General features: G+C 40.9%; 1 protein-coding gene and 1 long non-coding RNA gene across 2 annotated transcripts in view; both read left to right on the top strand.

Annotated features, from left to right (window-relative positions):
- LOC117778781 overlaps positions 1 to 26,823 on the top strand; it is a 346,339-nt gene that overhangs the window by 60,955 nt on the left and 258,561 nt on the right. Inside the window, exon 2 of the long non-coding RNA XR_004616842.1 lies at positions 25,173 to 25,179. This is a non-coding gene — a long non-coding RNA (uncharacterized LOC117778781). The remainder of the gene's footprint in view (positions 1 to 25,172; positions 25,180 to 26,823) is intronic.
- Positions 1 to 26,823, top strand: part of brinp2 (bone morphogenetic protein/retinoic acid inducible neural-specific 2) — a 220,918-nt gene that overhangs the window by 25,050 nt on the left and 169,045 nt on the right. The window lies entirely within an intron of this gene.

Here is a 26,823-nt window from a genome sequence, read left to right as displayed (position 1 = left end):
GCGCACTGCCAAACAAATCGAGCCAAACCGAGCTCGCCCAGCCATTTCCTCCTTCCCTCCTTCCCTCCATTCATTGCCTAAGTTTACAAATTCCGTAGCTTTTTTAACCAGTCTGAGTTTACACATGTGTCTGATGACACTGTTTTTGTGTTTGTGAGTGCATACATGTCAGAGCGAGAGACCCTGAATTAATAAATGAATGCGCAGCTATGAAGAAAGATCTTACTCCTTTAGAAGTAGAGATCATTATGTGGTGATCAGTGTTGATATTGGGGCGTCATTTCAAACAATTGTGGTGGGTCAGAGATGTCAGCTGAGTCTGTGTCGGTGTCTGTGGGTGTGTTCGCTAGTCAGCGCAAGAGATAGAGAGAGATACAGAGAGAGATAGAGAAGTGAGTGGTGGAGTCAGTGTGTGTGTGTGTGTGATATCGTCAAGTTAAAATTATAGTTAACCACCTTTACCTTTGCCTCAAATTCTTTGACTATGATGCAGAGGCTATACAATTCTTTTATAGTAATTAACCGCTTATAGTGATCAATTTGGCCTGCGATCACTGTAAGTGTTTTCCACTGTATATCACAGGTTTGTAAAATAGATCCTCTATATAATAGAATATTCATGCCTTAAAAAAAAAAGAAGAGATTTTTGGACACAGAACAGGAAGCTTTTACTAAAATTAAACGACCATCCAGTCACTTAATTTATATTGAACCTAAAATCCTCATCCGAGTGTGAACCCCGGATCATTTTTGGTGTGTTAACAGAGTAATAGTGGAGCTGCTCAGCTGCTGGATTCTGCCTCCGTTCACTATCCAGCCTCGTGGTCACAGTCTAATTGATTTTTGCATCGCTCGAATCGGGCAGCACACGGGGCCAATTTCATACACCCCACTGTTGTTCCTGCTGAAGGCTCACCGAGCGGAGCTGACTTCAAATGTAAGCAAGTTAGGTACGCCGGCTTTGCTTAGAGATTCTAATAGCTGAGAAGGTTATCGGCTTGATGAGTGAACTCGTTCTCACCTCCCATCGTTTTGACCTGTACACAGTGACTCTCAAGTCAAGGCTTAATGACAAATATTCATTGTAAAGTATTTTAACAGGATAACCTTTGCAGAAATGGTTTGTTTTGTTATCAACATAAAAAAAACACAACTGAAGATTGTTGTTATCATTGTCTTATTATTTGCACTTTGTGCCGTTGTGAATATTGTGTTATACTTCACAGCTTCAAATTTACAAGTTACAAATAAATGTGTTATAAATGATACCGATTTTTTTACAGCCGAACCGCTTCACTGCTGCAAAGGGTTGTCCACGTTTTTTTTATTTGAGAAAATGAAAGTGTTTCGTGATAATCTTTTTAATTAGGAAGGTGTTACTTTACCTGTAATCACACACAGTCAAAATAACAGTGTTAATTGTGGTGCTAACATGCTGCTGTAAGCATATTGTCTCATCTCAGGTTGCTGGAGTTACTGGGAGCATTTCTTGTTGCGTTTCAGCTACTTTTGCTCTAATTATAGGTGGACTGTTAAACTTCTTCTCTCGTAGCTCTCTCATTCTTTTAGCAACTTTCTCATCAATCCTGCAGTAGTTTGCATGCTGTTCTTATTCATGACTTGCTTCAGCTTTCCACCGACAGAACACTGCTGGTGATCCAAGACACAGGCTGCAAAACTATCCAGCAGTGTCATATTGCAGAGATTAGGGCTGCAGGATTTAATATGATAATATTATAATATAAAATAATAATATTGGATCTCGAATATGCTGCTGCACTCTCCCCCCCACCAAGGACAAGTGATGCAGAGTAGCAGAAAGCCAGCAATTAAAAGCTGAGACAAGATTGCAGTTAATACAATAACAAATTAAAAATTTAAAAATCACAACAAAATGAATCCAGAAGAAAGACACTGCAGGGGACCCAGACGTGTGCATCTACATAAACACATTTGTCCCTTGTGAGACCTGATATCAACATCCATCCTGACCTGATCACTGGTGTTTGGACTTCACGTCCCCGCTCCATATGCAATTAAACACATAAATCAATTGTGTTCAGGGAGACCAAAAAAACGTTACTTTCCCCTTTCTGGTGGGGTCAGGCCTTCACTGATCTGTTTTGGTGACGATCCCAGGATCCCCTGTGTGTATGAGGAGTTATTTTATAACCCTAATCTTATAATATTGATTCACAGACTTGGTTTTACTTTTATTTTGTGATTCCTTGGCCATCGAATTCCACCCTGTTCTCTCCAAAGGAAAGTTTGGGGCGATGTCCTCATCCTCCTCCATCTTTCTCAGGCAACACTCAGAAGTAGTTTCCACAATCCCTCCCTCTTGATTGGTTCTCTACCCCTGTCTCCCCGTCTATCAGTCACCCTCGCACTTCTCACCACGCTCCCTCAGCCCTCTCACCTCCCCCCCTCCATCTCCCTCTGTCGCTCTTCATGGGATGTGTCTCACAGACGGTGGGTCTGTTTTGACGGCTTTGCATTCTGCCAGCGAGGCGTCAACTTCGACTTTCCCTCCCGTCCATCACTCGCCCGGCTGCCGCACCTATGCATTAAATATCAAGCCCTTGTGGAAGGAGTCGCAGGATAGCATGCTGGGGTTTGAGCTCCGTTGGCAGGTCTGAGGGGAATCTCTCCTCGCAGTTGGTGAAGCTGGAAGAAGCGGTTGTGGAGCAGCTTTTAATATTTCCCTGATGTGAAAGCACCATGGGAGCGTTTGAATATTGCATTAAAGCACGCTGACTTTGGCGCGAACACAAGCATATTGAAGAATGCATCTCTCTGTACTTGCATGCACACACACGCACAAAAAGCTGCTCTCCAGAGCAAGGACAAGCACAAACCCGAACTAATTTGTGCACACAGACAAGCTAATGAGATTAGCATTCCGATTTTTGGGGGGAAATTGGCGGATTGAACGAGTAGCAGGGGAAAAAAACTGAATTGTGTTGAAAGTGAGCTGCTGCAGCAGTGATGGCACGATTTTCAGGCAGAGGAGAACTGAACTTCATTATACTCAAGCCTCTTTTAATTTGTTGAAATGTCCGTGCAACTATCAGAGGTGGGAAGTAACAAAGTACAAATTGAACTATACTCAAGTACATTTTTCAGGTATCTATACTTTGCTTGAGTATTTCATTTTTATTTTACAATTTACCAAGAATATCCGTAGTTTCTATCCCCTACATTTTCAAAACAGGTTTGTTACTTTGGTTGTAATGCATTTTGTTGTGGTTTTTGTTGAACTGGACACAGTTTAACAGCCTAAAATATACACCCTTAGCCAGATTATGCACAGAGTTCTGCTTTGAACTCAGTGTTCTGACTAAACTATCTTAATTTAATTAAAACTCAGATATCAAATTTTGATGATATTTCTCATGCTGATTACTCAACATGACCTAACCATTATCTATTACTTAATATTAATCCAGTATAACATACCTCATTGGGTATAAACAGAGATATAGTATATATATATAAATTATGATTGAAAAATTATTCTGGAGAAACACAAGGGTGTAGAATCTGGACTGAAGAGGTATATTCTGGGCTAGCCTGTTTTATACCACAGGTTTAAACTGGACTAGACATGAATATACCTTTGGGTATAAAACAGACTCATTTTAACTAACCCCGGGGATAGTTTGGTGGGGGGGTTAATGTGGGCTGCTAACCCTGAAGCAGACACAGGAGTGAGCATGGTAAATGGGTTTAATGATTCTTAGTGGTGGGAATGGCGATGGTTGAAGAAGCAGTGGGCAGGCAGGCAGACGAGAGGAGGGGGTAGGCATGAAGATAGCTGGAAGCCGACAGGAGTGGAGAGATGAGTGGAGGGTTTGAGCTGGCACGGCAGGCGGTGGAATCTGGCGTCACTGGAAAAGGAGTCCTGGGCACAATAGAGAAGGTAGTGAGCACTTAAAGTTAACATGTAGCTCTAAATACTAAAGAACATGCTGTTTCACATTAATCAGCTGAGAGCTTGTACCAACTAGACTGGCAGACAGTGTGGAGGAGAATGGCAGGGAAACCAGGGGATCTGTACTGATTGGTTGATGAGCAGATGGAATCGAGGTGTGCGGATAGACCATATGAAATGGTCGCGCGCGCGCACACACACACACACACACACACACAAGGGATGAGATTACAAAGGGAGAACACAGGAGACACTGAGGTTAAAGCTGGAGCCGTGACACATTTGAAGGCAATTGAACAGGCAATTTGTCTTCTATTTTGCATCATCAAACACCGGCTTCCCATCAAGACAGATTTCAAACTAAATGGAAGGTGCAATAACACAAAAATAACAATTCCTTGTTGTAAATCAGTGCATATCATGTGCAACATACATAACATGGCATACAAAACGCACCAAGACAAAACTGAAAAGAGAGCATGTCCTTGATTAGGGTTGTTAGCATCAGCTGAGGAGGCCCTACAGACGAGCAGAGCAACGTCCAGTGTTCAACATGGTCTGACTGCGTGGCGAGTGCAGTGGGGTGTTTGGATATGTTAGGACGATTTGTGTGTCATGTCGAAGTCATTCGCACTTGAATTTTGTAAAAACGGACAGCGCTACCTGTGACAAGGTGTAACGACATGGACGAAAGAAAAGAATCAGTCAACATCGCTGACCAATCGATGACATTCTCCACCGCTGGCCTTATTTAAATCAAGAACACTTAATTCAATACCTTGTGCACATTTCCTCCAGGACAATTATCCATTCCTCAAAACCTTTTCTCTCTAAACCTCTGTTCTTAGGATATAGTTTTATTTTATTTTATATAAAGGAGATAAAATAGGCAACTTTTTACATTTCAACTTTAAGTACATTTCCGAGCCTTTACTTTAACCAACTAATACTTTTACTTGGGTATCTGCGTTGTTGCTTGAGTCAAGAATGTTTGACTTTTGCCACCTCTGCTTCTGTTGATGTGAATGGAGAAGTAGCTGGAAGTGAGCCTGGCTTGATAAGGGAGCTGTCACGTTGATGTTCATCCACACAGGCTTATGCAACAGGCTGCTTAGCTGATCTGTATATCTCCCCCTCTATCATGCTGTCACTGTGTCCTGCCACTGCCTTGTATCTGCAAAAAGAAAGTTTTCAGCCGTTCATAAATAGACTGTACTTGACAGTTTTATAATACATATTCAGTAGTTGGGTTGATCCCAGGATCGTAAAGTGACACCTGGGGGGACAATGTCACCTGTCTAACTGAGCGAGGGCGGGGGTGTAAAATGGAAATACGAGGGTTTTACAAGGCGTGAGCAGTGTCATGGCAGCTGTGTGTGAAATTACATGTTATACTCCAACAGATATTTGCATTAGTTTCACTTTTACTAGTTTAAGTGAGCCACTGTGAGTTGATGCAGTTTCACTTTTTTTCTTTCTAAGAGTGAGGAGCGGGCAGAGATGCTGCACCACTGATGGATGCTGAAGTGATGCATGATGGGTGACAGCTAGATGGATGGCACCACACATTAATATTCTCTCCCAAACCTCTTCTCCATCATTGTGACATAGGAATTTCAACTTAATTAAAAATGTAAGTATCATAAACAACTGGTTTTGGAATTTTGGGATTCATCATATATATAAATCTAGAGACAGGCACAAACATTATTGTTGGTAATAGTTTTTGTTTTTTAGATGCAATTGAATCGTATTTTGGTCACATGATCGTGGGCTGTATCTGTCTGCTTGGGAACCAAGATGGATTATGGCACATTCAGTCACTGGCCTGATGGGGGCACTATAAGCAAAGGTCAAAGTTCAAATCCTGAGGACAGATGGCTGGCACTGGTATTTGTGGATTGGATTTGTCTACTATGTAGCGCTGCAACTGACTCAAAAGATACTTAGTGATTTGATTTGAGCAGCCAGAGTGTCCAAATAGGGGCCAACTTTATGTCCATTGCCAATTGTATGTCCGCCCCTGGATCCACCCCTGGCTCTCGGATCAGAATCACATATCAAATCATCATATTTTATTGTTCTGCATACTGACTAGAATCTATCTGGTTACAACCTGGATATGCCAGAAACAAATTTGTGTTGGCAGAGTAAATGCTGCCAAAATGTCTTTTTTATGGGGGCAACCTGTTGGTTTATGAATTTATGCCGACCATGAACCGCACTGTTCTCTCTTCATTCTCCGTCCTTTCTCTGTTGTCATATTTAAGAGCATAGCATTAACTAAAATTTGGATGCCAAGTGAAATTAGGAGGTTGCCTGATAAATCGATGCGTTCATATAATCAGCCTCAACTAGCTAATTATTATTGATATCATTTTAGCAGGCTGTAGAATTCAGTTTGTGTTCTGCTCCTCTGCAGCAGAGTCACGGAGAAGAACACGGCAGCAGAAAGAAACCGGTTGTGAACTGAGAAAGCACAAGTGAGACAGTGAGGCAATACAGGATGGAGAAGACTTTGTACAAGTGGCTTTGGTGCCATTTTACAGCACTGAACCAACAGAGAAGAAATGGATATGTGTTTTCCATCAGTGATACAAGAAGACAGAACAGAGACTGTTTCCGGGGCTGCGGACGTGGAGTGTGGATGTGACAGCTGGTTTGTGTAAAACAACGGCAGTCTCTCAGTCGCACCTTCGGGAAGATGAGTTTCTTTGAAAACCGCAGGGACTTGATTTATTTTCAACAACAATCAATCCCTCTCCCTAAGACGGAAGTATTGTAAACTTCAGGTGACCCACAAACACTGAAAATAAACTCTGGGAACATTTAAAAAAAAGTTCCAATAGCTAAATGCAGTAGACTGTGCTTACTAGTAGAGCTGGTTTACGGAGAAATAATCTGAGATACAACATGGTTAATTCAATTTAGAGGCACGATCCATCCACCTTAATGCTTTTTGAAAATGGCATTTAAGTGTGTGTGTTTCACAATCAAACGTTGATTGCTGTCCCATTCTGATGCAAACCTTTCATCGTCATTTCCAAAAAATCGCAGCAAGACAGCAGAGGCGCAGCTTGAACACGGGGCTTGATTTTCTATTATCTTCAAACCAGGGGTGTCATGTTCGCTTTTGAGGCCCGTCTGCCGAGGTAGATCAAGAAGCACGTCGGCGGGGTTCAAGGAGCTCAAATATTTGACACTTCAGTCAAACATTTTATTCAGGTCTGTCAAAGAGACGTTTGCTCTGAAGAGATTTGTCATTCCGTGTCCTTGTCATCGCAGCCAGACACAAGGCTGCGGCTGCTGGCTGCACACACAACATGATAGGTCGGGGAGAGCGTTGTTCTGTTGTTGCAATACAATCAGCTCTGCGATATATGTTTTATCATTTTATTTCTATATTCATTTTTTGTTTATTTTCTCATCATTTAGCAGCAGCCCCCCCCCCATCCCATTATTATTCCCAGTTATCTTCAATGTTCTTGTAATTGGAAACTAGAATTGTCTCACCTAGTATGAAATTGTATTAGGGCCTAAGTGCATTTTATTATCATGACGCACTTGGCAGTGATATTAAAATGTAATAGAAAAATCAGCTCGCTGCTATGATTGTGCTTTAAGCAATTATTGTGACATTATTTTCTTATAAATCTGCGTATTATTGTCTCATGCAAGATAGATAATTATTTTATGTGTTGTGTTCAGCGTGTTGGTTTGTTGTCCTTGCTGCCTTTGGGCATGTCAGCTGAGGTGAAGATGTTGGCAAGCTATAGAAAAGAGCTATTAAAATACAATGGAACATCGGATTGTCTTGTCTAAATTCCAAGTAAAGTAAAGTAAACAAAACCATGTCTGCCCACTATAGGGAAATGACAAGAATAGATGTTAAAATGCCTATAACTGCCTGCAAAGGTTTTTTACAAAAGACCCACTAACTAGTTTCAATGTGGCTGATTGGTGAACTATGTCAACTGACTTCCTGCTTTGCTCCTGTCATAACTGCCACAATCAATATAGGCCTCTAACAATAAAACACAACGACAGTGACTGGGATCAAACTGAAAACCACTGAACTGCCACATGGAGCTGACACTCATTCAACCAGCTCTTACTCCTTCCATCCATTGTTTCAAAAAAAGAACTCTGATGAGTGCAGCTGTAAGGTTATAGGGAAAGATTGTGTTCATGGTGTGTTGCTAGGAAACTTGATGAGAGCATGGTCTCCCGTGTCAGAATTTCATGCTTTGTTGATCCAGTTGCTGACCCACGCTGACCTCCATGCTTGGATTTGTGCCACTAAAACATCTCACACCAACAAGCCACAGCTCAAAACAAATCAAGATGACCTAATGTTGTGTTTTTAGATTGTTTTGGGCCAAAAACTATGTATTTTAAATAAAAGCCAAAACCACAATTGTTGCATAAGCAAATATATCTAGCATTGTCCTGTCAGTCAGGATGCAGGATAAGAACATTTGCAGAAGCAGTTATCGAAATGCAATGACTAACTCCCTATTTGGAATACTTGCAGTGGCTGCATTGCAGGTAACCTGTATGAAGACACTGGCGAAAGTTGAGGATGCCCACTCTGAGCTGTACTACACTGTAGTGGCAGTGCAGTATATTATAGAGTATAGCTGTAATAATACAGCTTACACCCTTGACTTGCCCACAGACTTAACAGATCCGCTTGGCACATTTCTCTCCCCTTGTCTTTTTCCTCCCTCTCCTTGACCCTTCCTCTCTTTCTCTCATTCTGTGCTCTGATCTGTCATCTTCCTGCGCTCTCTCTTTTTTGTCTGTCTCAGCCTCTTGCCCACTTATCTCCCTTCTCCCTCTTTTCTCTTTATCCCCTTCTCCCTCTCCGTCTCACGGCTTGGCTGTGGCCCTGAGGCCCCTCATTACTTTGTCGCTGTGCAGTGGCCACTCCTTTCAACCTGATGCCACTGTGGGATTAGTGTTATCTCCATCTATGTCACTTGCTTATCTGTTTTCTAGACTCTTGAAATATAGCCCGGCCAGACGTGTGATGCACTTCAGATTACCAGAGGCAGGAGGCAGGTATGGAAATCCCCCCGCCGATCAGATGCCCTTACTCAGTCTGAGGGAGATGTGCACAGACATTTAACTCTAAATCCAAAGTCCTGAGAAGGCAAAGTCAGGATTTTGTTTTTCTTTCCTCCTCTACCTGAAAAGGGCATCAATGACACACGTTGAACATAAAAAAAAAAAGAAGCTTAAATTATGTGTTTTCATAGTAAAATAAAACCATAAACAAAATCAGTGTTGGTTTAAAACTGTCAAGCATAAAAATGTCATAGATACAAAGTTATTTTTCTTTTAGCAGATACATTTAAATGAGTCATTCTTTATGTCCCTTAATCAAAGAAACAAGTAAACAGGATATTAAGCAAAGGGAAGAAAATACATATTCAAGCAACAAATTTGCAGCATCCAGAATACAAAAAGAAATATCCAACAATTATGCCTTGTAGGTAACTTTGGGTGTGATAACAAATGTAAATTACATTTTTAAATAATTTACTTTACAGTATTTGTCATTAAGTCTTGCAAAGTGAAGTTTTCCCAAAGGCCTCCCAACTATATTTATTTAATACCAGGCAATGACTGGATTCATTTTAAACTTAGAAATGCATTTTCATTTTATTTGATTGAAATGTTACTTTTAAATTGTTTGATTATTTTGTAATTATAAATTCCATTATTCTTCCTCCTTATTTTTGAAAAGGGAACGAGGCAATGTATGAAGCAAAATAAGAGGTCACAACAGCATTGCTCTCCACCTGTGCAGACAGGCCTTAGCGAATAAAGAAATTAAGTCTGATGCTCGACTCCCAACATCTCTGCTAGCTGGCTGAGAAAATGGCTATTAATGCGAATGATGGCTATGTAGCAGTAGCTAAACTTGTAGAATCTGTAAACAAGTTCTAGTGAATGACAGCAACACTACGTTCACACCGCAAGCCTTGGTGCTAAAAGTCAGGTTTTTTATCGAGATCAAGTATCTTTTCACATTATCGTTTAAAATGTGGCCAGTATCATCTAATCTATCTAAATGTCCTCTGTTATCCTCCCCATGAACCGCGTCTACGCGCGATCTAAGTGGACAGTTAGGCTAAAAGCATGGTCGTTAAAATATATTGCTGGAAAGTAGGAATGGAAATTATTGTACACTACAAACAAACCTAGACCAAGACCATCTCTTGTAATCAGACAAAATTAGATTTCATTCACTCGTATCGGGCGGCAGAGGAACCATACAGAATAAGTCATATGTGACAGAAGAGGGAAATGTCACGGTAGCAAATGTGGTTGAACTGCTGCTTATCTTGAAATGCTGCCATGTGGTGACAGTGGTAGATAGGATACGGGCTATCTGGACTCGATGCTGTGTGTCAACACACAGAACAAGAGCTGCGGGTCGTCTTTGTGTGCCGAGAACTTTTGTTTATCATTTTTCACTCAACTATGAAGCTTATTATTTATCAATTTGTGGCATTTAGAAATAAATCCAGTATTGATTATGCATTTGCTCTTAATGACTCTTTGGAGCAACACTATAATTGACCTAAAGTATAGAATAACTTTCACAAAGCTACAGGGTTGATGATGGTTGTTATGACCATGTATCAGTTTCGAAAAGAGAAGTGCAACAACGCAATGAATAAAAGGCACATCAACAGTAGTTGGTTTATTTTGTATTTATGTCTTTCCTTGCAGATTTACTTTGAACCCACCCCCACACTAATATATAAAGCCAATAGCTGGTGATTATGTATTAACAACCGCAGGTTACTGGCAGTGACAATGACACACCGATGCTGTTTCTTTCTGCTTCACAGTATTTAACAGCAGACTGGCTGAGCTCCACCGAGCCATAGCTGCAGCAATCACTTTTACTCCACGTAGCAAAGTCTCAGTAAACCTGATTACTGCAGTCTGATGTCAGGTATTTCCATGTGAAAGAAAGCCAGGACACAGTGTGCTGCCTGCTTCTTCATAGAACACAGCTGTCACTTAATGCTGTTTTCATACCGAAGGCAGTCACCGGCCTGTACGGCAAGCAGCAAGAGACAGGCGAGTTTTCCTGTGTATTATTGAAATGTTTTGGTGGATAGATAGAAGCTTAGTCCTGATACAATTTGTAGATTGAGCACTGGTTCAGTCTACAGCAAATTAATCAGGACTAATTTGATAGCTTCCTAAATTTGGAACAATTCATCATCATTATTTCATATATTTGACAAAGCAAAAGGTACCGACTGGAGATTATTGTGCAATGACTTGCAGTGATACCTCTCAGCTTCCTGAGTTTCAAGCGATTATCATTATACGGCTTTTAACACAACTACACACAGACAACAATACAAACACCTGCCAAAGTTCCTAAAAAAACACTTCCATTTCCCGTTTCTTGAGGATCACATTTAGCCAGGATGGCATTGACTGACACACACACACACACACACACACACACACACACACACACACACACACACACACACACACACACACACACACACACACACACACACACACACACACACACACACAACTTTAACATACTTAAAAACAACAAAACATCACTGTTACGGCTGGCAAAGATTCGTAAATGTGAAAAGTAGCTGGATTTCCCTCTAATATCATCGGTTATTAAGTACCTGCACATATTGTCAGATAAAACAAACAATTTAAAGACATCCCTGCAGCCTGTGATTGGATTCGTTTTTTTTCTTTTAGGTGTTTTAATTAAGTAGTAACCATCGGGCCTGAGGCTTTATTTTCAACTGCACCATTACTTTGGCATGTTGTCACTGGTGAACTCATGAAGTCTGTTGGTATCCTCTCCATGGCAGTTTGGTCTGAGATACGTTTATGTAAATAAAGTCTGTAGTTTGTTTGCTGAATTTAACCTGATATAGGTCTGAGGACCAAAATGTCATTAATCGTGTGACTTTCAAAGACATTTTCCTGACCTTGAAATTTGCACTGGACAACTTCTTGGCATTTTGGTGCGTTATGCAAAGCATTATGCGCATGGGTCACATTTGGGGTATAACTAGTGACTTTATAACAAAAGGCTGAGAGAGTCTTTGACATTGTTCTAGATAACTGCCTCAGAACCAGGTCACATTCTGGTACAAAGTCAACAAGGGCGGACTAAACATCTGTAGCAAATGCACAGCAACTGTGGAATTATACTTAAAAAAACGTAAATAAAAAATGAATAGAATCGCACAACCGGTAGACATGTTTAGTCATAAAAAGCAGGGATGTCAGCAGTAACGCACTCTGTCCTCACTGAGGGAAGGCACCATTTTCACAGTATCTGTTTGCATATACAGTATTTTGCTGCAGTGGACTGGATGAAAGTCTTCCCTCACTAAGAGTCAGTCCCTGCAGCCATCTGAAGGCAGCAGGGCACATATTTGTCATAAATCATCAGCCTCCGACTTGAGAAGTGTCAGTCCGCGAGGCATCTTAGAATCTAAATGGCAGTCGCTCTTGGAGCTCCCTGCACAGTGTGTGCACCCAGCTTTGCACTGGTTGTTAAGCTCGGACCATTATTGTTGTATTGGCAGGTGTTTACCGTTCACATTATTGCAATTAATGCATTCGAATGGGTCTCCATGGTCTTTTCATTTGGGAAAGCATGAAGCGTGGCGGTCAGGATCAATAGGGATTAATTCAGTGGCGTTAAGGAGGAGCACAAAGGGGACATGACAAATATATTTCAACCATAGTTGTTTGAAGATTTCCCCATCTGCTGCACGTCATCACGTTAAAGGCACATGTCGGGAACCTGGTGTCCTCTTCTGTGCTCATTTCCTCCCTTGTCCACTGTGCTTATTTATGGCTATACCTGCATTGCCTCTCCTGGATGTCGGAGGGAGGATTTATACCTGCTGTTTTATGTTGCAGACGATAGCTAGCAGACGCGGTGAGCTAAGACTGTAGAAAAAAGGAGGGAGATCATGAAAACGGCAAAGACACAGTGAGTGTGAGGGAAGTGACAGAAGGGGTTCAGTATCTGAATTTAGGGCCGACCAAATCCAACGCCCACTCAGGCAACGTTTGTGTCCGTGCACACAATTCACACCAGGAAAAAAAAATGTGGAAATTGACTCATCCTTTTCTCACCTGAGTTATATTTTCATCGGCAGGAGGAGGAGTGTTGTTTCGGTTGTTTTGCCACTGTTCTCCTCTTCCTGCATGACTCACCATCTCCTTGTCCTGCCTCACCTACGGGCACACATCTGCCAGGCTGGGATTAAGCAGAAACGGAAGCGCGATTAAATGGCTTTGGCAACTGTCTTCTCATACATCTTAATAGAATTCAAAAGTCTGTTTAGGGTGAAATCCAGCTCCAGTCTTGGTTTTTTTTTTCTTTTCCTCTTTCATTTATCTGAAGTGAGGGCCCTCTTTGAGTCGACAACTGGCTTAATGCGCTCATGGGCAGGGCAGAGCAGATTAGTCAATTAAATGAAGCCGTGGAGGAAAAAGGGCTCAGTTTATGCTCATCCTTAAGCCCCTATTCTGTTCGTCTAAAGAAGCCGCTGAGGGAAATCAAATGACCAGATTGTTGGGGGGAAAGTGAAGAAAACAAATGCAGTGTGCGGACATGCTCCAACAAACTCTGTAATGCCACAAATTGAAAGATAAGAACTTTTGGCAGACAGCAGCAAAAAAACATGGTATATTAAAGAAAGTGCAAGAATGTCACTGGTGGGAAGCAATAGAGTGCATTTACTAAAGTGGGAACAATATCGGAAAGCTATACACTTTGTTCTACCTTCTTATATTTATGGTGCTTCGGTACTAAATGAATTATTTGTCACTTTGGGAGATACACTTTTCCACTTTCTTGCCCAGCGTTTGATGAGGACATTGAGATCATGCTGCCATGTCTGTACAGGAAGTATTACGCCACAGACAGCTGCCAGCTAGCTTAGCTTAGCAAAACAATAACAAATAAACTGGCACATAACGTACAGAAAATAAGTTAGTTGGACTTTACCCAAAATTAACAAAATCAATAAGAGCAGCTTCCGTGGTTCTAATTAATAACAGTGTGTTAACTATTTGGTTTTTGTAGCATTTAGACAAATAAATTATAATGTGAAAGAGATAGTAGATCTGTAAAACTAAATTATATGACTGCCCTTTGATGGAATACATTAATGCTGATTTCAAATCACATTTATTACCAAAGATGTTACTTGTATAGAGGGACCGCACATAAGTTGGAATCTGAAAACTGTGCTCATTTTCAAATCTATGCTGAAACTAAACCCCTAAATCATAACATTGTGTCACACGTCAGATGTCCCCCATCCTCACCCTCCTCGGCCTCCTCTGTCTATGACCATTAAACCCGAAGTCGCCTGTGTCAGTGGTTCAAATTGCTCAGGCCCACCGTGTTCCTCTTACTTGGCTGAGCCCCGGCTGTCTCAGGACCTGCCACCTGTGTCAGCAGTTCGTACTGTTTGGGACGGCCAAGGTCTTGACCGTAAGGAAACTCTGGAGGCGAGAAGCCTCTTATTCATTTGACTTTTCTGTCGTAAAGTGTGTGCGCTGCTCCTGGAGTCATCGCTCATAGCTACACAACCTAGATAACTTTATCTAAATCATAAATTGGTATGTCGTATATTTGTGTTTGTGTGTGTGTGGGGGGGGTGGTAGATGGGTCTGTCTCAGCCCCGTCTACCAGCACACTGCATTTAAATGGCATATATTGAATTTCCAGGGACAGACACAAATTTGAGGTGTGAAATTACAGATCAATGATGAAAGGCAGATTTAGTTCGAGCCAGGTTTGCTGTTTCCCTGTGTTTTTGTGCGATGTTAACTGGCCTCTAACATTTGGCCTTCAACAATTTAATAATCTAACAAATAATAAGATTAAATATTGAACCAGTACATTTACTATTGATATTTAGTGTATGTTTTGCTGATAATGTATCAGTTTTACTTTTACTCAATTTACTCAAGTCAGATTCTGGACTATTAAAATAAATGCTGTGTGATATTTAAAAACATTTTAGCAGTTTTTTCTGGCACTGAAGAGCGAACACACAAACACACATTTAATAGTTAAAGAGCAAACTCTCCACAACCCTGCGCCGTTAAGAATAATCCTTTGAAAGTGATATAAAATGCAACGCTGCAATTCAGCTGAAATTGAGTTTGAAGCATTATTATTTATCTGCAGGCAGATCAATATAGATTATTTACAAACAGGAATGAATTATGTATTCAAATAAGTGGAAAATGAATAATTTTCAATCGTAGATTTCCACGACCAGAGAATAGTAAAAAGAGCAAGAGGCTCAATGATAATGGAGAAGATGATTGCAGCCCTCTCTATCTGCAGCCAGGATAAAGCGGCATTGTTGCGGCAAAGATCCTTAACTACCCGCATGTCTGCGACAGACTCGCTTAAAGGTCAGGCCATTGTGTGAAATTAGCAAAGACAGAAAGGTCATTGAGATTGTTCCCGGCTAATAGATAAGCCCCGAGGCCTTAATGGGTTCATGTTTTCTCCTTTTTTATCAAGGGAGGATAATGCACATGAGCTGGCCCTTTTGTGTCTTATGGACTCCAACGCACACACACACACGCACACACGCACACGCACGCACCAAGAGGAACCCCAGAGAGCGCCGGTGCTGCAGACAAAGAAAAATACAGCCGGGCATGAGGCACGTAAAGCCAGGGTGATGTAGAAGTTGAGTCTGTTACTAAATAAGAAATGAAATATAAATTATTGTACAATGGTTTGTATCTGTGCTTTTAACAGTGTGGGGGCGCATTTTCTCCGGGCTTTAAGCAGGGAAAGATGGAGGAGGTGCATTCAGGAAGCCGTGCAAAGTTCCGAAGCAGCCAAAGTGCATGCAAGCTGATGAATCATGTCTTTTGTAACCTCACAACCAACTCTTTTAAACAAAAACACAGAGATTCATCTTAACATCTGGACAGAAAAAAGAACGATAATTGGACAATTCTAGTGGGGTCGCTTCGACTTGCAGAATTAGGGAAGGTGGTTTTGCCGACTCCAGCAGCTGCTTTAAAAAGGGAAAAAGGTTGAAAACTCCCTGCACTTTTTCTCTGACACATTCTGCTCTCTCGCTGATTGTGCCTGAGCTTCATCTGTGCTATTTCAAGGCTGAATGAAAAAGTGGTGTCCAAAAAAACTGAGAGATATACTATTGCAAAATAATCTTGTGAAAATGGGTAAATATATTTATGTATTTGTTGAATACTAAGCATTTCATAACAAACTCAGATTATATGTAAGTGTAATTAATAAAACAACTCACAACTCAAACTTTAATCAGTTTCATTCAGTCTGTTTATTTTTTAATAGCTTCATAAATTAATTATTTCTGGTGATTAATGAGCAGTTGAAGAATAAAACAACATAATTTATATAACAATGTAACAATTTACTTTTCCTCAATAGGCAAAATAAAAATAGTTGAATGTAGGGATGGGCGATATATCGAATATACTCGATATATCGCGGCTTGTTCCACGTGAGATGTATAAAATGACTTTATTGCGACCATTGAGTACAAATTGTTACGTGAATGTTTTAAGCAGCATGAAATTCTTCACGTGAAGCAGCCGGTCAGTGACTTTGTTGAAGAACAGTGCAGAGGTGGCAAAAGTACTCACATTCTTTACATAAGTAGAAGTACAGATACTTGTGTAAAAAAAGACTCTGGTAAAAGTAGAAGTACTGATTCAACTCCTTTGCTCAAGTACAAGTAAGAAAGTACAGGCTCTGAAATGTACTTAAGTACAAAAGTAAAAAGTTAAAATGAATTTTAATTTCAATGATAGACGATGCGAAACGAAAAAAGTTTTAGGCACACAAAATAGGATAGTTTTCCTCTTTTGTTAACAACCTGCACAGTGCTGGTACAGAGAAGAAGAAACAAATCACTGGACACAGTCTAGTCTTGCTGCCAAATTTCAGACAGAATAATAAAGACTGAACTGAACCTAGGTCCTGCATGAGCACCTGCCCTTTGTACACACCGCCCGTCGCTACTACCGATTGGATGGTTTAGTGAGGTCCTCGGATCGGCCCCGCCGGAGTCGGTCACGGTCTAGAGGAAGTAAACGTTTCTGTGGGTGAACCTGCGGAAGGATCATTACCGGTACAGCCGCTTGACCTCGGTCGACCACGGCAGCCCGACCAACCTCCGGATGTTTAGGGTCTCGCGCTGCGCCCCCCACCCCAACTGCACACACGCCGCCGGGTCTGGTGTCTCCCGAGGCAGGGGGCAAGCGAGTGAGCGAGAGGTTAGCCGTGCGTAAAAGCGCACAGTGAGCCAACCTCCGCTGCCAAAGTAACGAGCCAGTTTTGAGAATGTAAGGAGTAGAAAGTACGGATATTTGTGTTCAAATGTAGGGAGTCAAAGTAAAAGTCGTCAGGGAAAAATCGACCCAAGTAAAGTACAGATACCTCAAAAAATCTACTTTAGTACAGTAACAAAGTACAAATACTAAACACTTCCCACCTCTGGAACAGTGGAAACAAACAGTGAAAACACGGAGTTTCCTCTATGATCCACAGCTGCTCAATGATCAGAAGGCCCCGACATTTATATTCCACTCGAAACGAGGTAATTTAGTGTTTGAAGCCTAAATGTCCTCTGATATCTTCTGACGAGGTGCAGTAAGGGACCGTCGGAAATGCTAACAACCTAGCTTAGCCACTTCCAGTGGACTTTTATGAATTTAACATTTGTACAGTGATTTAGAGGAGATTTTAAAATAGAGATATATATCGTGTATCGCCTAAAAATATCGCAATATTTTACTTTTAGGCCATATCGCCATGCTTTTGCATTGCACAAGCATGGTGAGTGGTAAATACATTAATGTTTGTGAAATGTTTTGCTGTTTTGCACATGTATAGAATTTGATGCCCATAAAAAACAAGTTTAAAAGAGTTTATAATCAGGTTTTCATTACAGTTACATTTTCTCAATAGGTCTCACTGTAATTACTAAAGAACGTCTCTGTGGTTCATAGGTTTGCATTGTTCGAATGTGAATGGGTTCTGTTTGTTTTCAAACACACAATGCAAATCCTATTTTAACTACTTTTCCCCCCTCATCTCCTTCGCCTTCTCTATTTCATTTTCTCTTACTCCTCACTTTTATCCTCGAATCTCTTCCTTCCCAAAGCTGAGGTTTTCTTGATGTCGTCTTTTCATTTTCGTCTGTGTCAGGGAAACAAGTAAACGTAGGTTCAGTTGGTATTTATATGCAAATATTCTCCTCTAGGAGGATCAATTCAATATAAAAGTATACAGGAGGCATCTCATTTGAACATGCAAAGAAAAGTATTTTAACTTGTTTTGAAAGTTTACCAGTCTGACAATGGATGGATTCAATTACTGTCAGCTAGCTGGAAAATTCAATCTGGTCAAACAAATATAATCGGGGAAATAACATTTTACAAAATAGTAGCATGAAAGCAAATATAGTAAGAAATGAAATAAGAATAGAAAATAGAATTGATAGATTTGATAGACATCGACAGCAGTCTGCTAGTGAAATTCTTGTTTGCTCAGTTATGCTTCTGCACATTCAGGTGCCTGCTCGGCTGTTGTTGTGTTGTTGACACAATCAAAGAACCGCGGTGTTGAGTGGAATTTTGCAGTATGAGACAAGAGTAACGATAAGAGCCTTCAGTCCACCCACACACACAGACACAGACACACACAAGACAGCAGTGACGCACATGATCTGATGTTACAGTTATCTTGCCATTGTACAGTATCTTTGCAGAGCCGATGTTGACATGAACTTCAGAACTTTTACAATATAAAATACTGACATAGGGTCCTGTGCACATGCGTAGTCCGCGTGTAGTGAACAACAGGGTCTCATTATATCACCTCTTTTACGGTACTACCCTACTTTTCTAAGCCTGTAATAGAGAGGAAAGATGCCGAGGCTGTCAGTAAAATGGATCCATGGCAGTTTTTACAGCAGTATCTGGTTCACACCTCGGCTTTCAGATGCTTTTTGGAAGGAAGGAACAATATATTGCACAGCCATATTACAGGTAATAACTTTTAATACCTGAAAAAAAGCCTTTTAGCCTCTTAGCGGTAAGAGATGTTACTAGTTACTCATTAATGTCTCTAATATGAAGACAGTGTTTTACATTCATTATCTAGACTGTGGCAGTCTGCCATATTCTAATTTGTCCCACCAAAGTTTTATAATGAATTATTATATTTGTTTACACATCTCATAATAAAATCTGAGATCTCAAACTTGGTGTGTGTGCAGTGCTATGTGACACATGCATGCTTAAACTGTCGCCCCACCGTGTGCTCACGCTACTGCATGTTCGTACTAACACATGTTCGTGCTACCGCAAGCTGCAGCATGCTCTGGCTTTGGTCCATACTGGGACCATAACGTTTTTACCATCCACACAGACATCGTCATTACTTCATAATTTCAGCTGCAGTTTTGGCATTAACGCATTTCTTTCTCTCGCATGAGAACTTATCTTTAACCTTCTCATCTGTGTAGCTGTCACCACTGTTGCACGTGAGACCTTTAAAGCACCAACAGCAATAAAAGACGTAAGATGAACAAGATAAAGTCTGTATGGTGAATCAGTCAAAGGCTCAGAAAGGCGTACGGTTTATTTATTGCTGTATTTTACAGCTCAGGTGTAATTTCAGTATTTCTGCCAGTTTCTTGTTAATCTTCTCAGCTGTGACACAGCCTGTAGTGATGACGTCAGCCAGAGACAAATCCTGGAGCCAGCTCCACAGACTGTGAATAATGCAACAACTCCTGGGAGACACTGACAGCCAGCACGGTGATTATACTGGGATGTGGGACAATGTCTGACTCACAGCTGGAAACCCCACATCCACGTACAACTTGTTTTTGTCAAAACAAAGAATGTTTATGTTGGTACGCCACCTCCGAAGGGCAGATGTTTTCAGCCAAATTCAGTGACATCATTAGTAGTATTTCAGCCTACATACTTAATAAAGGTCTCAGCTCGTTGTGCCACCAGCGGCCCTGCTTCAGTAGGAAGCAGTGAGCAGCTGAGCAGCTCCTCAGGGTGTCTTTGCCCTCTGTTTCTCACAGAAGGCTCACAGCAGGATGGAAAATAAAAGCAGTCAAAAGTAGTCAGTCCGCAGGGAATTCCATAGTGCCTGAGCTAAAATAGAGACACACAAGCATACACAGGAAGTCACAAACACACATGTCAACTTTGATTTAAGTGCATTGATCGTGACACATGCAAACACAAATATGTCTTGATTACTCGTGTTTTGATTGTTGAACAATCAATCGGGAGTAATCAGGGATGTATTCAAGTTTCCATCAGTGTGTTGATGATATGATCCGTTTTAGCTCTAAATTCTTATATAAAAGTTTTTGAAAGCACTAAGATACTTGTGAACACAGTGGGGGGAAGAAAATTGCCAAATAAAATACAGCCCTGATATACCAATCTGATTTAACTGTAGTTATTGCTGCCACACAATCACCTTTGATGTGCATAGTTTGTGCTGATTTTTAGTTTAGATATGGTTCATATCAAGTGTGCATTCATTTCTTTATACTCTCCCCAAGCTTTGAAAAAGTTTAGGTAATTTTAAATCATTTTTATTGACTTATATTTATTTTTCTATCTCCTTTTGTTGTTGCGTGTCTTACTGTGTGCAAAGTGTAGCAATCGATAACAATATAACTTCAAAGCTGAATAGCTTCAGTAGTTTATTAACTATATGTGTCCAGTAAACACAGAGTAAGTTAATACCCATTTTATGAAATAGTCAAGAGTCTCCGGCAAATTTTTTTTTTTTTGTACAGCTTTGTTGTGTTAATAGTTCTGGTGATAGTTTATTCCTGTTCTGAGCTTAGACTGCATTAGAGCATGCAGTACAATCAGGATCTGGGAAGATGAAACATTTCTAGCTTAACACAAAATCTAAAGGGGCATGAACCAAGCATGTCAATGATATTCCCAATTTGCACAGGAACACACTCAACTACAGTTAGCGCGGTATATTTAGGTGGAACAAGGAAGTTGACCTGAAATATATTCAAACTCCCTAATCAGGACCCTTAAATATACCACACTATATGTATGCACATGTATGTGTCCTGGAGCTCTTTAGAAACTTTGACATTCTCACAGGTTCTGTAAGAAAGAGCTGCCGGCATCATAGGCTAGCAACTGCCCTGACAGCCACACATTGAAGGACTGATGCTCAATATCGATTTACAACATGTGTAAAGAGTAAAATTGTTGTTTGAATTGTGGTTAGAACAGGGATTATTTGGTTTTAACATCTGTGAAAACCAAATAATGACAATGACAACTTGACAATGGTACTATCCTGGAAAACGGGGACATGTGGTTGCTGCTTGTGAAATGTTTTGTGTCATGACAGCATGACATCTCATTAAACCTGTGAGTAAACTGATGGGAATGACGGCCAAAGATGAATAACGCCATAATAAGCTAAACCTTTAAGGCTCGCTTTGAACACACTGTAGCTTTATTGTTCAATTACTCTAACAGAGGCCCCACAGACGACTGTGGGGTCCTGACAGCTCCCAGGTGGTCACCAGTATGTGTGATAAAAGCATGAGGAAGGAGCAAGTTGCTCAGTGCAGGTTTCTTGAATAAATGATGGCAAACACACACACACACACACACACACACACACACACACACACACACACACACACACACACACACACCTACTCTTCATCAACCAGCCTCACCCTGTGCTCCCTGCATGTACACATCAGTGCCCTGGAAGCTTCTCTTCAGCACTTTTAGCCTCCTTAATTAAACCAACCATCGCTCCTCCAATTTTGCCCCATTAAGGAGCTGTAAATCTTGCAAGCAGCTCCAACTAACAGCAATTTATCCACACAATGATGCAACTGTCTCAGATTGGCCTTGCAGCCTAATCAGCTTCCATGAATAAATCAGATGGTGGGAGGAGAAGGGGGCAGAAGTGGTGATGCGTATGCACGTATGTGACTGCGCATTTCGGCGTGTACGCTGACATTTACTCCCATGGTTTGTTTTCTGGGCTGTGTACCGGATGAGGGTGCACGTCGGAGGAAGCGCAGACATGGGAGCATGTCAGCTCAGGCCGAACAGATGGAGGACGAGGGAGTGTGAACAGAAGGTGTCAAACATGGAAGAACTTATTGTTTTGCTCATTGTTTGCCTGCAGTTTTTTTTTTTTTATTGTTTAAAATCTGTCAGTTTTGGCTGGGAGCAAACTCTGCCATATGCATTGTACAAGACGGTCTGTTTACCAAAGACCAGCCAGAGAGGATGAGAATCTGCTTCGGGAAGAGAGACAGGCAGCCATGAGCGAACACCCCGTGCTCAACATGCACCAGACTGTCTTTTTGTGGGTTTCCTTGCAGAGAACTACTTTCCTCTGTGCTCTTGTCGGCGTCGCTGTCATCTCTTGTTGCCATTTTCTGCCTTTGCTTTGTGTGAATAACATGAATTTTTAAAGATCTTTTGTGTGGCAGTCAAGAGAACTTTGATATGCAACAAAAGAGAAGGACAGGGAGGAACAATGCAGACGCATGCAATCATAAACACAGATACCAAAATATATCCTGTATATGTATAAATACATTACAGTTATGTTAGCAGGTAGAACACCATTTTATTATTTGCATGAAACCAGTGCAAAATGTAGACTTTGAAAACAGTACTGGTCCCCAACCGCTACCTGAACCAACACTTTTTTCTAAAAAAAGAAAGAACAAAACACTAAAGGGTCGACAATAAGAGCTGCTTTTTATTGTTACGGCAAATTGGAAGAAGACATTTTATATATTTCCTGTTTAAAGTATACTTAACTTCAAACACAGCAACTTTAGACAATAAAATCACAAAGAAATAGTCAACCCAACCTACAATAATTTAACACTTAATGACTTCCAGTGCCTACTAGAGTAAAATACGCCAAAATCGTCATCATTCTCTCCCCACCGCTGGGCCCAGGTACGACCAAATTGCCGGCTGATGTGCTCGGGCATGAGGTCAAACATTCCAACCCGGTGCATCCCTTCTGCTTTGAAAAGTATCCCTGCGTTGCCCTTCATTAAGTGTATCACGTCCCTGCCTTTCTTCTTCTTATTCGCTCAGTTTACGGGCAGATCACAAAACAACAAGATAAATAACAGCAACTACTCTACAAACAGCTGCCAGGCCCCAACTATCGGTTGTCGGTTGTACATGTGCTGCACGTCTTGGTGTCGAAAACCTTGCTTGTGAAATACAGCCCCACTTCCTACTGCTGAGCTTCTTCATTTTGTTGCCGTGTTGACTCGAGTTTGAGGCCCGAGGTGCTGCCAGAGCCATATGGAGAGTGTTCTCAGTGTAATGATAACTAGACACGTGCTGTGATGATTATGTCACCTGTAAGTACCCAACATACCCAAATCGTGCATATGTTAAGAAGAACACTTGTGAATTCACCTGTGATTTCCAATTAAAGATAACTGCATGAACAATGTTATAACCGAACCTGTGAACACTCGGCCTCCTCAGTTTTGGCCTGGCTTGTGTCAAATGCAGCACTGGCCCCTCATGGTATGGAACTACCTAGAACTGGAGTGATGAATCAGATAGGGACGCTTCATAAAGAATAAACATTGGCGAGGATACAGGAGGCCACTGAACATGAGCCGAAACAAATCTGCAGGTCAGGACCTAGAGAATCTGCCTAATGACCAATCATTTAAAAATGACACCAACCACAACAAATAAGAAATAAAACAAAGTAGTAAACGTTATTTTTCTACGCTTTATCATCCTTGCAGTCAAAACTACAAGTCTGTATCCAGGCTGCCATGAAAGGTTATGTGAAATTGATGATTGTTCAAAAGGTGAACGATAAGAGGACGTGAGATTTTGTTTTCTCTCCACTCTTGAAAATCAAATTTTTGCCACAACAGCTATTAATAATAACAAAGACGAATATTATAGTTGTCTTTCCTGTGTGCTGAAATGTCAGCGGGGAGGAGGCAGTGTGCTGTTTTCTAAATTTGCCTCCTATCAATAAATCTGGAATGACTGTGAGCTAGTCTTATTTTTTTCTGGGTAACTATTTGACTGCAGGGCCACAAAAAGTTCAATGAAGTCAAATCATTCATCACTTCAATGTTTGTGCCGTCCTCGGGCAAAAAGCCAAAAAGGGTGTGGCCAGTGTCACTGCAGTCATCTGTCACGTTTCTCATCATGAATGGTGACTGCTGTCGTCCATCATATTAACCATAATACAATCCGGGAGTCCATGAATATGAATATGCTGGCATCACTTGTACGATGTGTTTGAGCCTGTGTGTGTGTGTGCATGTTTGTGTGTTTTGGGGTCTTCGTGTGCATGCTTGAGCGTTTGTGTGTGTGTGTGTGTCTGCTTGTTTGCCAACGGGGGGCTCTATGTGTTTGAGCACAAAGTGACGGGCCGGCTAATGAAAGTGAAAATGTGTTAGTGTGCGTGCGTGCGTGTGAATAAGTCTTTATAGATCTGCCTTTAAAAATGATATATGTACGATAACATCGAGAGAAGCACCTCTGAGAACTGTGTTTAAGATAAGAAAAGGATGCGACAGTTCTATAATGCACCGTCACACACTCTGGCTGTGTGTATTCTGCATACCGCTGCATTACTTGCGGCGAAGACACACACTGCCTGAATCCATGTGGGCCAAGATGAGAGAAGAACTAGTTTGACTCACGCACTCTGTAGTTGCCTGATGGTCTGGAGAAGGCCAAAACAGACTTCTGCTTTATTATCTTTTATTAAAACAATGGCGAACCCCGGCTGGATTTACGGCTAATTCATCACTCTTGGCAAAAGCCGGAGCAGAAAATGTACGACGCAATACTGAGATAGCACTTTGACAAATGTGTGGGTAGATGACAATCCAATTTGTTGTGTCGCACTGGCCACCTCACACAATATATAATAACAGGAGCTCTAACAATAAGCGAGCAAGCATGATTCACTGTATGAAGCTGAAGCTTTTCTTTGCCATTTGAGTCACTTAAGAGACGCGGTAGCATCATTAAAGTTAAATATAACACTGCAGGCACATATGATATAACTGTATTGTATTGCACTGTATGCTTATGGAATAGAAAGCCTTTGCTGTCGCACCTGCAGCATTTCGGTCCTCTAAAATGAACATTAGTTTCCAACACAATCAAGCGCACGTGAATTGAACCCATATAAAATACATTTACCATGCAACCGCTTTACGTGTGAAAATGTGACATGTAACACATCACATATACATATTGTTTAGAATGAAGCATAGAGATTTTGTATATGAGACAGGGATAAATCAAACATGTCTTCCGGTTGTCTGTGGGGTCTTTTCTCCCCAGGTTTATGTATTTTATATGTAGACAATGTAAAATAAAGCTAACTTTCCAAATTTTGAAAAGGAGAAGCAGATTTGAAATACTTCAAATAAAACGAACTCCAGTGGTATCCCGGTAAAAATGGGGCACTATCTGGGAAGGGATCAAACATATCACACAACATAACATTAAATATTTTACTTTATAGAGCAGGGACAACTGTATCAGATAGAAAACTGTAAAGCAGAAACAACATGGCTCATTACAGATAAGAACACAAAACAGCCAATCTGAAATCATTCAGTATCCACATGCATCTGAAATTTAAACTCAGCAATTACACTGAATTCCATGTGCAACAGAGAATAGTAATCCAATGTGTTACCATATGTTTTATTTGCTATAACAAATTTGAATGGGATTTTCATGTAGATGTTCTAAAACAAACTGTGCCAACGAGTCCCGTGAGAAATCAAATGTAGTCAGTTAATGGCTAAAAGAAATCATTGCACTGATCCATGTCGATATGTTGCAACAGGGAAGTAAAAGAAAAAATAGGTTATTTAAGAACTGAGGAGGGCATTACTGCAAAACACCAAACACCTTGATGCATTTACAACATTTCTTCTGTTTCCTCATCTTGAAGCACTTAGCATTCTGTGCTGCAGTGCACAGTAAGCTCACCGGGGATGATCCATAAACCCCAAGCAGCTACAAACCTTTTTTTTTCCCTTCTACAATGATCAATATGTCTAATGTTACAAAGCTTTAACCTCTTTGCTTTCCCTCTACCTTCCTCCATGTCTGTGCTCTCGTGTCAGTGCATGGCAATAAAACACCATGGAGATAATCAATATGTTAAATTGGCATCCTGAGAGATTTGCTGGCCTCATGTTTCTCATGTCCTTTGTTATTTGTGGTTCTTCTCTCATCTACAAGCAAGTTGCTATTTACACTAGTGAACTGTCTTTTACTACAAGGAGATTTTGTAAAACATTTGCAATAAGGTAAAGTTAGTTGATAGAATTGGCAGTTGTCAGTAGAAATGTACGATTAAGTTTACTTTTTCTATTTATATGTAATTTTGCACACAGGTGTAGCTTTAATAGAATAACAAAAAAAAAACTATATTCATTGTCTACTGAGTGATAAATTCACAATGTGTGTGTTTCTACACATAAAAAAAGAGACTTTCCAGTCCTTCGATACGTTTTGTCCAGCCTGATGCCTCATAACTCCAAACAAGTCCTTTCTGTGTCAGAGCTGAGCCGCCTGAAGCAAAATAAATACTTTAGCTGTCACACAGGACACCTGGGACGGATAGGCTACAGTGGCAGCTGCTGCTGTAGTGCACGACGAATGGGTTACAGGGGACCTACTAACCCTCCAGTTTTGAGCACCACCCTGAGTCCATGTGACGGCCTGAATAAACACTTGCCGGATCTCTGTCT

Source organism: Hippoglossus hippoglossus, chromosome 17 (genome assembly GCF_009819705.1).
Source record: "Hippoglossus hippoglossus isolate fHipHip1 chromosome 17, fHipHip1.pri, whole genome shotgun sequence".
NCBI lineage: Eukaryota > Metazoa > Chordata > Actinopteri > Pleuronectiformes > Pleuronectidae > Hippoglossus > Hippoglossus hippoglossus.
The sequence above is the reverse complement of the archived record's forward strand: the minus strand, read 5'-3'. Positions and strand labels throughout refer to the sequence as shown.